Genomic DNA, 16,105 nt, shown 5'->3' with positions numbered 1-16,105 from the left:
GGTATCAAAGAGCTTATGTTGGGTTTCAAGCAGCTAAGACAGAAGTTCACTATTTTTCAAATACAACCTTTCCTGCTGTGTGACAGAGGAGAGGTGCTCACAGCCACAAGCAAGACCAGTCAAGAAGCTACTGCGACAGTCCAGACAAGAGATGACAATCCGCCCCCACCCCCCCCACCCCGGTCCTCTACTTGACCTCAACCAGCTTTCAGCACAACTGTCTCCCCTTCCAGAAGTTCCCCTGGCCTTTCTCCCACACTGCAGCCACTTTTTCTATTGAATGTGTAAGCTGGAGTGCTCTAAGACATGTTTCTTCACTTTTTTTTAAAAAACCTTCATTCTCTTAAATTATCCCATCCGGTCCCAGGACTTTGATCACTACCCATATATGATTCCTCTCAAACTTACCGCTCCACTAGAGGCACCTGTTCTGAGCTCTGAGCCACAAACACCAATATCCAAATGACCACCTGATGTCTTTAGAATTCTTCAATAGAAGACTCCATCTCCCATTCCTCCAAAAAAATTAAAAAAAAAAAAAGCTAACTTCTCCTCTAATCATTTTTATCTCATTACATATATCTCCATCTACTCAGTTGGTCCAGCCCAAAATTCCCATTTTGGGGTCTCAGGACCTCTTTATCTGAGAACTCCAAAGCCCTTTTGTTCAGTGGGTCCCTGGCTATCAATATTTCCCATATTAGAAATTAAAACTGAGAAACACATACTAATTCACTTACAAATAACAGCAATTTATTTTAACAGCAAGCTATTTCCTGCTACTCATTACAATAACTTTTTTAAAGTATTCTCAGCAAAGGAACAAGTTAAAAGTGGAAATCCAAGTATAAAATAATAAAACTGCAGCACTGAAAAAGGAGTAGTAGAAGATCTAATTCTAGTTTAAAACTAGTCCTGCAGTTTCATTCATAAAGCAGAGGGTTCTGTCTTAATTTTATAAACAGTCTTAAAGACACAAAGAAATGGACATCAGGAATAAATACAAAACATGTTGAATATCACTGATCAAGAAACACAAATCTAAGCAACAAAGAAATAGTACATAACTGATAGCCTTTCAAAATGACACATACTTTTAAATTATATGCAATGCTTATGATATGTATAATAACCTTTCTAGAAAGCAATGTGACAATGAACATTAATAATTATTCATACACTTTTACTCACGACTCTTAATCCCACAACTCCATCCTATAGAAATAAATCAGTGACTGAATGTTGGATTACATACAAGAATGTATATTAAAAACCATTTATCATAAAGGAAAACTAGAAACAACATAAAGGTCCAACAATATAAAAATGTCTAAATAAATTACAGTAAGTACACAAAATGGAACTAGACTGACCCAATGTTTATTAAAAATTTTAATGATATTTAAAGATGTACCCAGTATAATGTGAAGTGAAAAGGCAAGACGCAGAGACAAACTTCCATGTTATATGTACTCAAAGGACACTGCTCTTTCTTATCCCTGTCGGTTAGATAATTGTGTCGTTGTTTGTTTAAGGTAACTATCTTGCCAAAGTATCAGCCAAATAAGGGTAGGAAATTATCTGTTTTATACATCATTGCACTCCCACAGTGCCTAGCACAGAGTTAAACATACAACAAACACATAGTCACCTATGATTCTAATATGAATTCATCATATACTAAATCAAAAACAGCAAGTTGCATAATAGAATAAAAATGTCTTAACACATCAGTTTTTAAGAAAAGCACATTTGTATACATGTATGGGAATTAAAAATAGTATGGGCAGCCTCTATTTCCATAATGGCAAAGAATAATTCAGACCAATCCTCTCCTCCAAGGACAATTAATAACACAAAAGAAATATTTTTCACTCTGCTTTAATGCAACACAGATATGGAAATAGCAAAGACTTAAAGGACCAGTATCTGAGGAAGGAGGGAAGCCTAGGAGAAGTGGCTCTAACATCCAGGCCTCTTTTTCCATGAAGTGTGGCACTGGCTGCGAGGGCACAGCCACAATGCTGAAAGGCTATAAAGTACTGTCACCTGCTTGGGGCTGAGAGACACAAACTACAGTCCACAGCTCCACAAAGGGTTGTGGTGAACACCCTCACAATTTCCGTTAAGACCTTGAAAGCCTCAGCCCTGGTTGACAAATATCAGCATTGAATCATCTGAAATCTTGAAACTGGACTGAGGTCAGCTCTGATAGCTAACATCCCAAGCTCCCGGCAAAAACAAGTAAAAATACATTCTGAAGAAAGAGAACAGCTTCGGCTTCAAATTATTTCTACATGCAATTCTGCACATAATAAAAAACTAGACACTCTAGCAAATAAGGACACATGAACAAAAATCAGCAGAGAGAACAGACAGAATAAAAATGCTCTCAGACAGAAGGCTAAAGATGCAGGAAGGAATCATAAAAAAGGCAACAGGGCCATTCAAATATATAAGAGATAAAACTGATTGTAAAATTAAAAATGAATCTAGAGTTGAACACACGAAAACCAATATACAAGGAGAAGGGTAAATGGAGTTAAAGCCGTTTAAGGTTCCTATTGAACGTCTGGGAAAAGAAAAAGGACAAACTAGCGCTCTCTCTGTTTTTCTAGTCTATGTTATCTTTTATAAAATTCATTTAGCACTTCTTATGGTAAATTTTATATACAGAAAAATTGCCATTATTCCTGTGCAATTTCTATACATTTTGACAAATTTAGCCTTGTAACTACCACCAGTTCCATCAGCCCATACCATGCCCCGTGTCCCATTATAGTCAAATCCTCCCCCAATGCCTGGCAATCCCGCTCTGCCCTTTGTCCCGTTAGTTCCCTCTCCAGGAGATGATACAAACGGAGCCGCACAGGCTGCACCCTTCTGGGCGTGGCCTCCTTCACGCAGCAGGGCGCACCTGAGACTCACCCATGTTGCCGCGTGCAGCGCGTTCACTGACGCGCCATCCTCCAGCTGAGGGACATCTGCGTTGCTTCCAGTTAGGACTACTACAAATAAGGCCACTACAAACACCTGCACACAGGCTCACACCTAAGTTTCACCTCGCGTGGGTATGTAGGAATGGGACTGCTCGGGTCATATTAGATTTTAATAAGTGAAGGATGCATTTAAAATAGAAGGTCTTCATTTGCTACGATAAGAAATGAGAAAGCGAAAAGCACCTCAAGCCATCCCGCTTCTCATACTTGCTCCTTGTGGTCTCAGCTTCTCCGCCCTCACTCTGTTTACTCTAATAAGGTCATCACAAAGGACTGGACATCATATATGCCTACAGGATTTGAATTTTTGTTAAGTCCCTAGTTCAGAAATTAGTAAACCTTTCAATTTTGTGGAAAGACAGACATTACCATCCTCTGGCTGTTCAATGAACTAGAATTATCTAAAATAAAACAGATAACCAGATGCTGAAAAAAATGCAAGTGCCATATTTTCACTGGACAGTTAAGTCCTCCATGAGGACAGCTGTTTAGGAATCCCTACTCCGATTCCTATAAAATGCATATAGTTCCTGACTAGTCAACAGGGGCGGAATAGCGAAAGAAGTAGAACACAGATGACCAGAGAAATATTTAAACTGTTAAATATAAACTTTTTGATAAAAAATAATTTATGTGGAATTTTTGCAAGAGACTGGAGTGAGGAAAAGTTCACAGCACTTGGCAAAGATCTTTCTTTGAACTAAACCTTTTTAGAGCCATTGCTATACTTCAGACATGTTCCCTAAAATGTCTGCAAGAACGCAGGCAAGTGTCCACGGAAACACCATTCTAAGGCTGCTTAATATTCCAGCATCATCACTGAAAAGTAACAAAATAAAGGTTGAGATAATCAGGACCAATGTTTTTATTATGGTTCTTGCTGACATCTGCTGGCTCAGTTTTACCTTCCTCCTTAACATACATCGACCTGTAAGATGTAAGCATCTTAGACACCAAAGGTTGTAGCACATGAAGCAGAATCCCTAGCTTAATCAAGGGACCAACGATGCAAATACTAAATGAGCACATGTCAGCCACCTGATCACTTCCCGAAATCGGTGCTGTGGCTTCACTGTACCTCGCTTCCCAGGGAATCAATTAATACAAACTGTCTGTGATCTAAGGTTTTCATTCTGTATTATTATTTAATTCTGAGACTAAAGTTACATTTTTTTAACTTAAACTGCAAAAGCCATGTTATTAGAACTCAAAAGTGACAAAAAGTGGATGTCTTTAAAAATATTAAGTGGGGTAATTTTCTGGTTGGTTGCAGCAAACCGAAAATTCTACACTTGAAAACTAAGATAGTAACACATGTCCCTCCCTAGGCCCTCACACCGCCGAACGGCCCCTCTCCACCCGACGCCAGCGCAAAGGGGCGCGCGGCAGGGCGGCACTTTCTTCTTCCTAGAAACGGCACTGCTTCGTGTTCCCCACAGTAAACGTTTTTCCCCAGTGTTTCAAAAGAAAAAGAAATGCGACAGTGAGCTGCTGTTTTGCTTGTCTTTTTACTCACTTGCACTCCTTCCCTAGTTCAGAAACCTCACAAGAAACCGCCCGCCCAGCGCCAGCCACAGGCGGAGGGGCAGCGCGAAGCCGCGGGCCGCCGTCACCTCCTCTCTGCGCCCTAGCACGCTTCGCCCACAGCGAACAGCTGTTCAGACCCAAGAAGCAGTTCTTTTCTAACACGTCACCCTGAACAAAGTTAGCCCTGAGAGCACCTTGTGAGTCAGCGGTTCTCGGCCTGGGTGACCCCCGCCCGGACTCGGTGCGCAGGTCCGGAGCGGGGCCCACCGCTCCCCACTGCAGGACACGCGCACCGCACGGCACACGGGGCAGGCCGGGGCGCACTCGGGGCGCAGCAGCAGTGGTTCAGCCTGTTCCCCGCGTGGCTCGTGTGTCCGGGGGCATCGCCGTCACCGCGGCCGCAGTGACGAGCGCTCCGGCCACGGCCAGCAGGCCTGCCCCTCGGGCCGCCGCGAACGGCGCTGTCCCAGACACAGGCCGAGACCCGAGAGCAGCAGCCCGCGCGCCCAGCACCTGAGTCTCAGCGGGACCCTGACGGGTGGCCCGGAGGGGAGGGGAGGGGCCGCTGCAGCCGGAGCCCCAGGCTCTCCTGAGGGATTTGTTACCATGTTATTATTGTTACTATTTTTAGAGAGAGAAAATTAGAAGGAACACATCTCTCAGCACACGCAGAAGTCGCCCCTGAATACCTCCCCACTCCGTGTTTAAAACAGACCTAAAGTCATCCATTCGTTTCGAATCCATATATAATCTGATTGACTCCCTAAATTACAATGTTTGGAATAGTTATTTCAGACAATATCTATAAGTGAAACATCTGAGTTTGATTTTTAAAATAACAACATATGGGTCTAAGCTACTGAATTTGATCAAGCACCGCAGTCAAGCATCCTATGACCTGCCAGCTGAGGAGGTGCCAGCCGAGCAAGGTCTCAGCACAGCGACAGCAAGTGCTAAGATGCTCTCAACTCCAGGGCCCTCTACCGTGTCATCAAAGTACAAACACTACTACTTGCCCGGAAAGGATCTTTGAAAAGAATTTTATAGGAAGAAAATGGAAGGAAGGAAGAGGAGGAGGGAGGGAAACCAAGGGGAGTCCCATGAGTTCAACCTTAGTCACTTTCTGGCCGCAGATTCAACGAATGCCTCTCTCCAAGCTGTCATGCCCAGCGGCCTGCTTTGGGCACGGGGGTGCGGTTCATTCTTCCCTATTTCTGCCCCACTACTCCTGCCACAGGACTGTCCTGATGAGGAAGTGTCTTCATAAGCATGATGGTCCTCACCTCCTCCTGACAGTCCCCAGTCACCAAACTGGGCTGTTATCCTCCAACAGCCAGTAAGGATGGCTGAGTCGACACAGAATCAACCCCCTCTCTGGTGGAGATGGAATGTCCCCACAGACAGAAATCCTCGCTTCTCCTGGACATTAAGGTAACAGAGTTCATTCCAAATCGACTGTTCCTGCTAAAAACCGAAAAGTTTTTATTCTCCTCTTCACTATATAAAACGTTTTCCCCTTCACAGACTCCCGAGTCTCCTAGTGTAACTGATGCTCCAGGGAGGTCGTTTCAAGGACCAGGCCGGAGGACGCAGCCCTCGGTAAACATGCCGACCCCACGGCGATGTGACTCATCACCTACTTCAGCCGTCTTCAACTCTGTACAATAACCACAATCACAGAGACTCCAAACACTAGAAATTACCGGCGGGGGAGAAATGGTTCTAAATACCATGAGAGAATTCATGAAAACTTCATATTACACATATGACTTTGCTCTAAAAGCACCTGTAATTCGAATGTGTTGATTCCAGCTTAAAAACGAAGTGGCAGGAAGACTCTCCCCACAAACTTTTGTTTCTTCTCTTCCCCTGACCCGGGAGTCCCATTAGATAAGAGGGAGACACGGGAGGCCCCCGCGACCATGGCCGAGCACCAGCCCAGGGACACTGTGCCAGGAGGGGCAGGGGCCATGTGGGGGCGGGGGCGCCCCCACCCGGGAGGCTGTGCACACGGCCCTCGAGACAGACGTGCTCCAGTCAACTGCCTCCAACCCCAAAATAACATCTTCCCATGGACCGAGTTTCCACGCTGGATTCCGGCCACTTCCGCCCTGACTGACGGGGATGCCACAGTGGTGGGGGTGCCATGCCAGCCTCCCCAGTCCTCTGTGCGAACAAAGACTGGGTCACATTTCTTCATATTCCTGACAACACCTACACCAGCACTAAAACTTTAATATGATGATTGATGCCTGTGAACATTCAGATCCTAAGCCGGTGTAATTAATGTGGAACTCCAGAGCTGCCCAGGCCACGTCTGAGTTATTTCTGGTTTGGAAATAGATGTGGCCGAAGTACCTCTGACTTTTTAGGTTCAGCCAGAAAGAGTCAGCAGACTGGATGCCCTGAGACGAAAGATTGTAATAAAGTGTCCTCAGACGTGACATTTTAGCTTGGTGCTAAATCTAAACTACAGTGCTCTTCTGTGACTGCCATGCAGGTCATTAAAAGCCTGCTGAACAGAGGGGCCCCCCGCTTCTGATGACTCTGAACCAGAGTCTGTGTCTCAAGCCAGTTTCACTATATGCTGCGTTTTGAAATAAACCTTAAACGTGACCTTCAAGTGTTCCCTATTCGTGGCCACTCGGTGGGAAGGCACACCTCACCCGGCTGCTTCCTCAACACCCACACACCTCCAGTGCAGGAGCCCCAGCTCTGGTCCCCCAGATCATCAACAGGGTGAGCGGCCAGAGAGAAGAGAAACAGGAACAGGAAAAGTAACTCCAAAAATCAAGTAAGAACCACAAGAGGGGAAAAGATAACTTATTTTTAGTGGTGGCCACTGCCTCAGAGTATCAATGATGGATTCTATAAAAAGAACGCAGTCACTGAAGGCTGACGAGCGGGCATCAGCAAAGGGCACAGGGCCAGACAGTCACCTTTTCAGCTTGCAGGCCATCAGTCTCTGCTGAGACCACTCGCTCTGGTGACAAAGCCGCTGCAGACCATGCAGAGAGGAGGAGGAGGGGCTGGGGGCTCATAAAACTTTATTCACAACCACAAGTCATGGCCACGTGTCTGCCCACCCCTCATCTGAAGCAATGTTTGTCATTTTTGGCCCAGTGAAAACCTGGGGCCTGGAAAGTAGTTAACTGACCCTTTTTATCTGAAACCCTCTCTACTAAACTGGGAGCTTCACCATTTCCTCCACATACTCCACTATATATGACTGGTTTCTCAAATGCAATAAAATGAATCAATCAGATAAAACAGGATACAGATCTATTAAATTCATACTAAAATAAGACTGAACTATTTTGTGACTATCCTAACTGCACTATAAATAAATTTAGACACACCCATGGACTAATCCTGGTGGGACTCATTAATTCACACTTCTGGGATTCCCTCCTCAACACAACACACATACACCTCTCTCCCACTTTTACAAACATGCCCTGTGCACCACACACCCCAAGAATCAGTATCTACAATTCTATGTGTTCAACAACTCAACATGAATAAGGACAAAACTGAGGAAAGGCAAGTGTAATATCACAAAGAGTCCAAGAAAACAAAGAGATGGCAGCAGCTGACAGGATAAGAAGCAACACAGGATTCTGGCCGACTCACGGTACTGGGGAGACAAAACCGGAGTCCACGGAGGACCCCAGAGTGGAGGTCAGGGTAAATGTCTGAGACGTCACCAGGCACAGGACAGACCAGCTTCCACTGGCCGAGGTGAAAGGCGATACACCCTCCAGAAGAACACCGATTCCTCTCTGGAGATGTGACACCATTCAGACCCTCTACAACTTTCCATACACATCTCATGTGCATACCAGGCTGGCCAAGAAAGCTGGAACATGACCTAAAACAGGGTGGGGAGGAGGAGGGGGAGTGGACAACAAACACAGTCCCAAAGGTGACCCAAATTTAAGAAGCACTAGGCACAAACTTTAAAATAATATCTTCTATAAATTAGTTGAAAATACAGAGGATTTCATCAAAACTGAAATCTAGAAAAAGAAACAATGCACTACCCATGAAGCGATAAAAGTCTGAATTGAACGCTGACTCTACCATGTCAAAGGTGCATGGAAATCTCCAGGGCCATTTCCTACAGAACACTCACTGGAAGCGTGTAGAATCAGCAAGGTGACGGGGCAGGACTGAAACGCAGCTGCAATGGAATGACTGCCAAAGACAGGCAAGAGAGGAGGCAAAACAGCAACAACGAACAATGGGAACAACAGAAAATAAATAACAGGATGACAGGCTGAAACCCAAATATTTCAGTAATGCAATTAGATGTAAATGAATAAACTATTAGCTCCACTTATAAAGACAACACTGATCAGACCAGATTTTTACAAATCCTAAATTGTTTGTAAGATACATTTTACGTAATAGAACACAAACAGATTTTTTTAGAAGAATTAAAAGGAATACTATGTCACACTGGCCAAAAGAAAGCTAGTATAACTATATTTATATTAGACAAAGTAGTTTTTAAAGACAAAAAGCATTATTAATAGGAGGAACATTTCATAAAAATGAAAGGCACAATTCAACAAGACACAACAATCCTAAATTTAAATAAGACAGCCTGAACCTATTAAGCAAAATCTGATAAATCTAAAGGGGAAAAAAACCACAATAGAGTCAAGAGTTGGAGGTTTTAAAACATCTCTCTCCACAGCAAATAGAACAAGCAGACAAAAAAAGCAGTATATACAGAAAAGAATTAAATGGCACAATTAACTAGTTAGTAACATAAAGAACGTGCACTGGAAAAGGAGCACCCGAGAGTCAGGACAGCACTCGCAGCATTCGCTGCACCGAGCCCTCGGGTGACCCTTCAGGACAGAGGCGTTCGTTCCCCGAGCCGCGGGCACTGTGGCGGCCGAGGGCTCACACCCGAGTCTCTCTCGAGGCAGCTGCATCCAATGATGGCCAGCGTGCAGGTACAAAGGTCAAACCCTCCATCAGTCTGGGGCCACTGAAGGGCCACTCAGCTCCAGAACGTTCCCGCAGGGCTGGCTGCAGCCTCTGCTGAAAGCACCCTGCAATTCAGCTCCTCTGTCCAGTCCTCGTTGGGCCCAGGTGTTGTTCCCAAAAGCATTACACACAAAATAGGCCATGCCTGCAGATCTCAGAGTCTGTTTTCTGAAAATTTTGGCCAATGGCGGTAGCCAACAGGAGTGGTCCAGAAAGCAGACTCAGAGATGGGATTCTGCGGCTGGATCGCAGGCGACAGGTGAAGTATGGCCAGCCCCTCACGTGAGTAACAGTGTGCCTGTGAAAGCGCCCACAGGCACGAAGTGGGACCAGCTGAAGGAAACCTACTGGCAGGCGAACGTCTCAGGCGCCTCAGAGGCTGACGGGAAGTAGTGACTACGGTAGTAACAGTCAGCTGTCGCTGGGGCCGTCAGCGAACTGGGGGCGGTGAAAAGGGAGAGTGGCGAGGTAGTGTGAAAAGTAGGAAGGCCTCTCTCATCTTCTGCAGTCAGAGAGCAGAAAGGGCTGAGGGTGGGAACCAGGGCTTATTTTCAGGGCATTAGATCTTCTAAGAAAGCTGAAATACTCAACTCCGCTAAGACTGCTATCCCCAGGTCAGGATCTTGCCTGGTAAGGACTGGGGATCTGAGACTTAGCGGGGGGACATTTGGGTCAATACTTGGCAACCTAGGAACTCCAGATCACCTTAAACCCTCTGGGCGTGCAGAAATGGCCCACTCCTCTCCATTAAAGGCCAGACTCCTCCCTCACCTAGAAACAGCACAGAAGCTCCCACCTGCAGGACACACACACCCCATCAGGATCCACCGCCACCTCCCCTCGTGGCCACCAGACCAATAACGAGGATAAAGGGCAGGGGGTCGTGACCAGCAGGAGTCACAAGGAAGGCTTCTGCAGTGCTTGAATGTCTGCATCTTCACCTGGGTCGTGAGTAGTCCCAACATTGTGCTCACTTTGTACAATGTATTGAGCGGCACACTTAAATACACTGTAGTGCTTCTGTGCACTGCACGGCAATAAACAGGCTTTTGAAAGCAATTATATTTAACTTACATTTTCAAGGAAAAGTGATGTATTAAGAAATTCTACAGATATTTACAGTAGTAAGACCCTGTCATATGAGTTTGATGTATCTCTGTCTCTATCACTGTATCTACAGAGTTAGGACAATATCACACTAATTCTTTTAGAAATACTAACTGTCAAGGAAACAATGAACCATTAAGTGTCAAAATATGACAAATATAATCAAACTGTAGAAATTTCTGTTTATGCTTGCATAGTAAATCAGCACGCTTAATCGCTGCATATCCTAAAAACAGAAGAGCTAGTATTTCCAGGTTGCCAAGTGCCACACCGGGCCGAGCACCCTCCGAGCGCTGCTCACGCGTCCCCCATCCCCCATAATCATCTTCATGCGCTGATTCTGAACAAGTGCACCTGGAGACGCTGTTCCTGACGCGAGGGATTTAGTAGCTCAGAAAAGTCCACGTCTCTCCCCTAGCGGCTCTGTTACTGTCCCAAGGGAGAACAGGCTGATTCAAGGTCCCTGCGGCCCCCATGGTCCCAGGGGCAGGCACTGCAGACTGGCCAACAGCACATCCACGTCCATTCCCAACCTCCCCCTTGCCTGCCTCCACCCTAGATGCTAAAAGCGAGTTACTCCTCTCCCAGCCTGCCTTTCAGCAAGGACTGACCATGTGACCTAGTTTTGCAAACATCAGCAAGACTCTTGTCCCAGTAAAAGTTGCTCCTGTCCCTCCCCCTTCCTCCTGCCCACACTGTGGATGCAGTGCCCGAGCTGAAGCAGCCCCGTCTTTTCACGAGAAAAAGGCTAAGACTTAGAGACACCAGCCCCGACATCACTGGACACCACCCCACAGCCAACAGCTACCTCCTTCCAATGTCTCGTCACGTGAGAAAAATGAACCCTTCCGTCTGTGCCACTGTTGTGACCTGAAACTAAATGAATTCCTCACATAGCTAGTAAATGGGGAACCCAGATTCAAATCTAGGTCCATCTCCAAAATCAAACTGGACAGCTTTTCTTGGAAAGTTTACTCCAAACTGTAAATACCTCATTTTCCACATCTAGATGCTAATTCCAAAGCCAGGCAGCTAAAATTTGAATAAAATCAAGAAGTTAAGCCATTCAAGAATTGTGTTCTCTTATTATTCACTTGATTACTGCATTGACCCTTTCCTGACCTTTAAATAGAGCTTTCTACACACTAATCTGTGAACAATAATGCCTTCTGAATTGCTCAGAAGCATTAAGTTTTAGAATTAATAACATTAAAATGTTTCCAAGTGCATGAGTCTGAATTATTTTTAATTGGCAAATTATTAACTTTCAATCTTCACATTAAGACCTAAATCTGAGAAGATAAATGCCTTCTGGAAACAGAAGCAATAACAGAAATTACATCTACAGATACCCTGTCATTAAAGGAAGCTCCCGAGTGTGGAGAAAACGAGCCTCCTGCACTGCTGGTGGGAGGAAGTCTGGTGCAGCCACTGTGGAGAGCGGTGTGGAGATTCCTTAAAAACTAAAAACAGACTCACCATATGATCCAGCAGTCCCACTCCTGGGCAGGTATCCAGAAGAAACTCTAATTGGAAAAGATACATGCCCCCTCATGTTCACAGCAGCACTATTTACAACAGCCAAGGCATGGACCCAAATGTCCATCAACAGGTGACTGGCTAGAGAACGTGTGGTACCTCTGCACAATGGAATACTGCTCAGCCATAAAGAAGAATGAAATAATACTAGTTAATCTCTAGGTCCATCTATGTCACTTTATCATAGTAAGTGAAGTAAGTCAGACAACGACAAGTATCATATGACTATCACTTATGTGTAGAATCTAAAAAAATGACAAACGAACTTAGTTACAAAACAAAGACTCACAGACATAGAAAACAAATTTATGGCTCCCAAAGGGGAAAGGGTGGAGAAGGGATAAATTAGGAGTTTGGAATTTGCAGATACAAACTACTCTATATAAAAGAGATAAACAAGGTCCTGCTGTACAGCACAGGGAACTATGTTCAGTACCTTGTAATAACCTATAATGAAGAAGATATATATATAAATGTGTAACTGAATCACCATGCTGCACACCAGGAACTAACACGTTGTAAATCAACAATACCTCAATTTAAAAAAAAAAGAAAAAGAAAGGAAGCACCTCAGAAAATTGAAAGACAATTACTTTTCTTCCTTAAATACGGTAGATTAATAAATGTTTTCTTCAAATTAAAACTACTAGCTCATTCAGGTTAAATATTAAAAACAAATTAAAATTTGATTTTAAGAAGTCAATCCTTGCTTTCTCTTTAAAAAAAATTCACTTCAGGGCAACGGGGGGATTATTTTTAGTGCCTGAAGTTGGTGGTTTTCTAGACTCAGACTCTAGCAAGAGCTTTTCTGGTAAATCGCGTGTGCTTGACAAACTCCACGGAGCGCACGGGGCTGGGACCGCAGGCGCGCCCCGGGCGCCCTGCCTGCTGGGCCCGGAGAGGGTGAGGAGTCCTCGTCCCTCCGCGCCCCGGGACAGACAGGGGAACGGCTGCGAGCGCGCGCCGCTGCGCTCGGAAGTACGTGGCAAGAGGGCCGCTGGTGGCGTCCCTGCGCCAGCAAGGCTTCCTACTGCCCTCCGAGCAGCTCGCCTCTCCCTCTTCCCGCTACTCTCCGTGACTCTCTCTCTCAACAGCAAATACCAAAATCGTGACTTCAGCCGCGGCCTCGGCCCGAAGCGCCCGGCCACAAGCCTGAGCGCCTACAGAGAGCTCAGCCACGCCCCACGAATGCGTCCACCTGTTCGCACTGCAGCGGGCGACCACCGCCACCCACCCGGTCCCCCCACAATGGGAACCCTGGGGTCATCTTCCATTCAACCCTGTCTCCCCCACGTCCAATCAATTAATCAACTTACAAGTCACACCAATAAATTAAAATGAAAAGAGCAGGAATAAATGAAATATGAAGACAGTAACACTCCACAAAACCAAAAGCTGGTTCTTTAATAAAAATTAATAAAAGCAGACAAACCTATGGCTGATTGAGAAAAAAGGAAAATGTAAATAAAAATAATAATAGAATATAAGAATAACTACAAATCCAGCAGAATAAGAAATGTGGGGGCAAGAGAAAAGAGAGAATACAAAAAAAAATAATTTTTGTCAGTAAACCTAAAACCTTAGATGAAATGGACAATTTCCTGAGGGAAAAAAATTTAGAATTAGAAACTAATTCTAAAATATGAAAGAAAAAGGAACCAAAAATAGCCAAGAAATTTTTGAAAAACACCACCAAGGTAAAGGGCTTTTCCGGAACAGATAACAAGACTTATTGAAAGTGCAACCGAAGAGGAAAAAGCAAAGAGCAGCAGAGCAGAACAGGGCCCAGAAAGAGGACCGCTTGTGGGTGCAAACTACACAGGATGAAGCAAGCACTACCAGTAAGCGGGATATGTGCCCGCTATTCAGTAAGTGGTACCGGGACAGCTGGCTGCCAGTTACTTTAAACGCCTACATACATACTTAGTAAGCAGGGGACCACCGCCCCACACTGCACAATGTGGGCTAGAGACCTAAATGTGACAAGTAGAACTTCAAAACAGACCAGTATCTTCATGACATCAAGGTAGAAATAAACACACTTCAGGATAAAAGGTACAACTATAAAACACTGATAAATTCAATTATGCCTGTTCATCAAGGGAGACAACGGAGAAAGTGCAGAAAAGTCACAGACCAGAAAAAAACACTTGCAACACACAACCAGCCCAGAATTAGCACCTAGGATTAATGAAGAGCTCAATAAACAAAAGATAATCCAATTTTTTTTAACCAGCAAAACACATGAACAAGTAATTTTCAGAAGAGCATATGAAAAAATACTCAGCATTTTAAAATCAGGGTATGCAAATTTAACAATAGGATACCATTTCATACCCATCAAACAGGCTAAAACCTTTAAATTCTGGCAAAATAAAACCAAGAGATGGAGCAACTGGACTCTCTTATACTGTGGGTGGGAACATTTGGAGGGCAATGTCCCTAGGGTCTCCCAATTCCCCTCCTAAACATGTATTTCAAAGAAACACACGTGCACAAAAGACACGCACAGACTGCTCAGGGCAGTGCTGTTTATAGCAGCAACAAGTTGGGAAGAGCATTTCCCTTCTGCCCGCCCTCCCCCTCCAGGGGAGTAACAGCCTCTGATCGCCCAATGTGTTAGTTTCCCAGTAGGAGGGTTCCTAATCCACCAAGCTGAAACAGAAGTGATCCATAAACTTGATCTCTGTTACTATTTGTTTTGAAACACTTTTTTAGAAACATAAAAATGATACTATGAGATATATGAAATAAAATAACAGCAAAGGCATCAAACAAAATACTCCATAAAATTTATGACCACCCTTTTACTGTTTATAGAAAATGGCAGAAACCTACTAATTTAGAAAACTCAATATTCTAACAAATTCCACTGGCTGGAAACAAAATAAAAATAATCTTTCTCCTCTTGTTGGGCCAGTCTCCTAACAAATGCTGGAAATAAAGAACAAAACAAAATATTACCAGAAAAAAATACTAAATCTCTAAATGTATTCATTCAGTAATATTCATTCAGAAAAACTGTATTTTAATTCTAGCATTCCATTAAACAGCATACTCGATAAATACACATTTTGTTAAAGCTTAAGGCATTTAAAGAGCATTAAAGGAAAATAATGACACAAAAACTCCACCACTCTGACAGCTGGAGCTGACTTGCCTGTTTTATGAGGAAATACCAGAGGATGGACTTTGGAAGATGGGGAGTCTTAAGAGTCTGTTATGTTTGTTGCAGTGACTGTAAAGTGACCACAGGTTCCCACATGACCACCCCAAAATGGACTAAATGACAGGGTTTCACACGGGATCTGGATGGCAACATTGACAGTACTGGGGACGGGGTAGGGGGTCCCTCGGTATTTCCTGTACATCTTCAGGAAAAGGGAACTTAATGAGAAAGTAATAATTTCATCAAAACATTTTCTTCTGTTTCACCTGTTTCAAGTACAATTTAAGCACTTTTGGAAATAATATGATATAGGAAAGAATTTATCTGTGGTGTGTGGAATGGTTAATTCTTTGTGTCAAGATGACTTGGGTCGTGGGGTGCCCAGATACTTGGTTAAACATTATGTCAGAGAGCGTCTGCGAGTGTTTCCAGATGAGATAAGCATCTTCACTGGAGGACTGAGTTAGGCAGGCTGCCCTCCACGTGCGGGGGAGCCACATCCAATCCACCGAGGCCTGAAAAAAAACAAAAAGGCAGAGGGGAGGAAGAATTCACTCTCTGGCCAGCTGCTGAGCTGCAACACCGGTTTTCTCCTGCTGCTGAACTGGGACTCACACCACTGCCTGTCCTGGTTCTCAGGCCTTCAGACTTATGCTGGAACTTACACCACCGGCTCTCCTGGTTCTTGGGCCTTTGGACTTGGACTACAACTACACCAGCAGCTTTCTCAGCGCTCCAGTTTGCAGATGGCAGATCTCGGGAC

The 16,105-nt window shown here is 44.5% G+C and overlaps 1 protein-coding gene across 9 annotated transcripts in view; it reads right to left on the bottom strand.

The window, feature by feature from the left end:
• The window catches only part of NEK7 (NIMA related kinase 7), a 129,818-nt gene that overhangs the window by 85,091 nt on the left and 28,622 nt on the right, over positions 1-16,105 (bottom strand). The window contains exon 1 of one of the 9 annotated variants that reach the window (XM_032466813.1): positions 15,334-15,584. The exons of 7 other annotated variants lie outside the window; for them this stretch is intronic. The gene's annotated coding sequence lies outside the window, so the exon portion shown is untranslated. Of the gene's footprint in view, positions 1-408; positions 432-15,333; positions 15,585-16,105 lie in introns of those variants that run through there. One more of the 9 variants, XM_032466812.1, reaches the window with a different exon arrangement.

Source organism: Camelus ferus, chromosome 23 (genome assembly GCF_009834535.1).
Source record: "Camelus ferus isolate YT-003-E chromosome 23, BCGSAC_Cfer_1.0, whole genome shotgun sequence".
NCBI classification, from domain to species: Eukaryota; Metazoa; Chordata; class Mammalia; order Artiodactyla; family Camelidae; genus Camelus; species Camelus ferus.
This window is presented reverse-complemented; position numbering and strand designations above follow the sequence as displayed.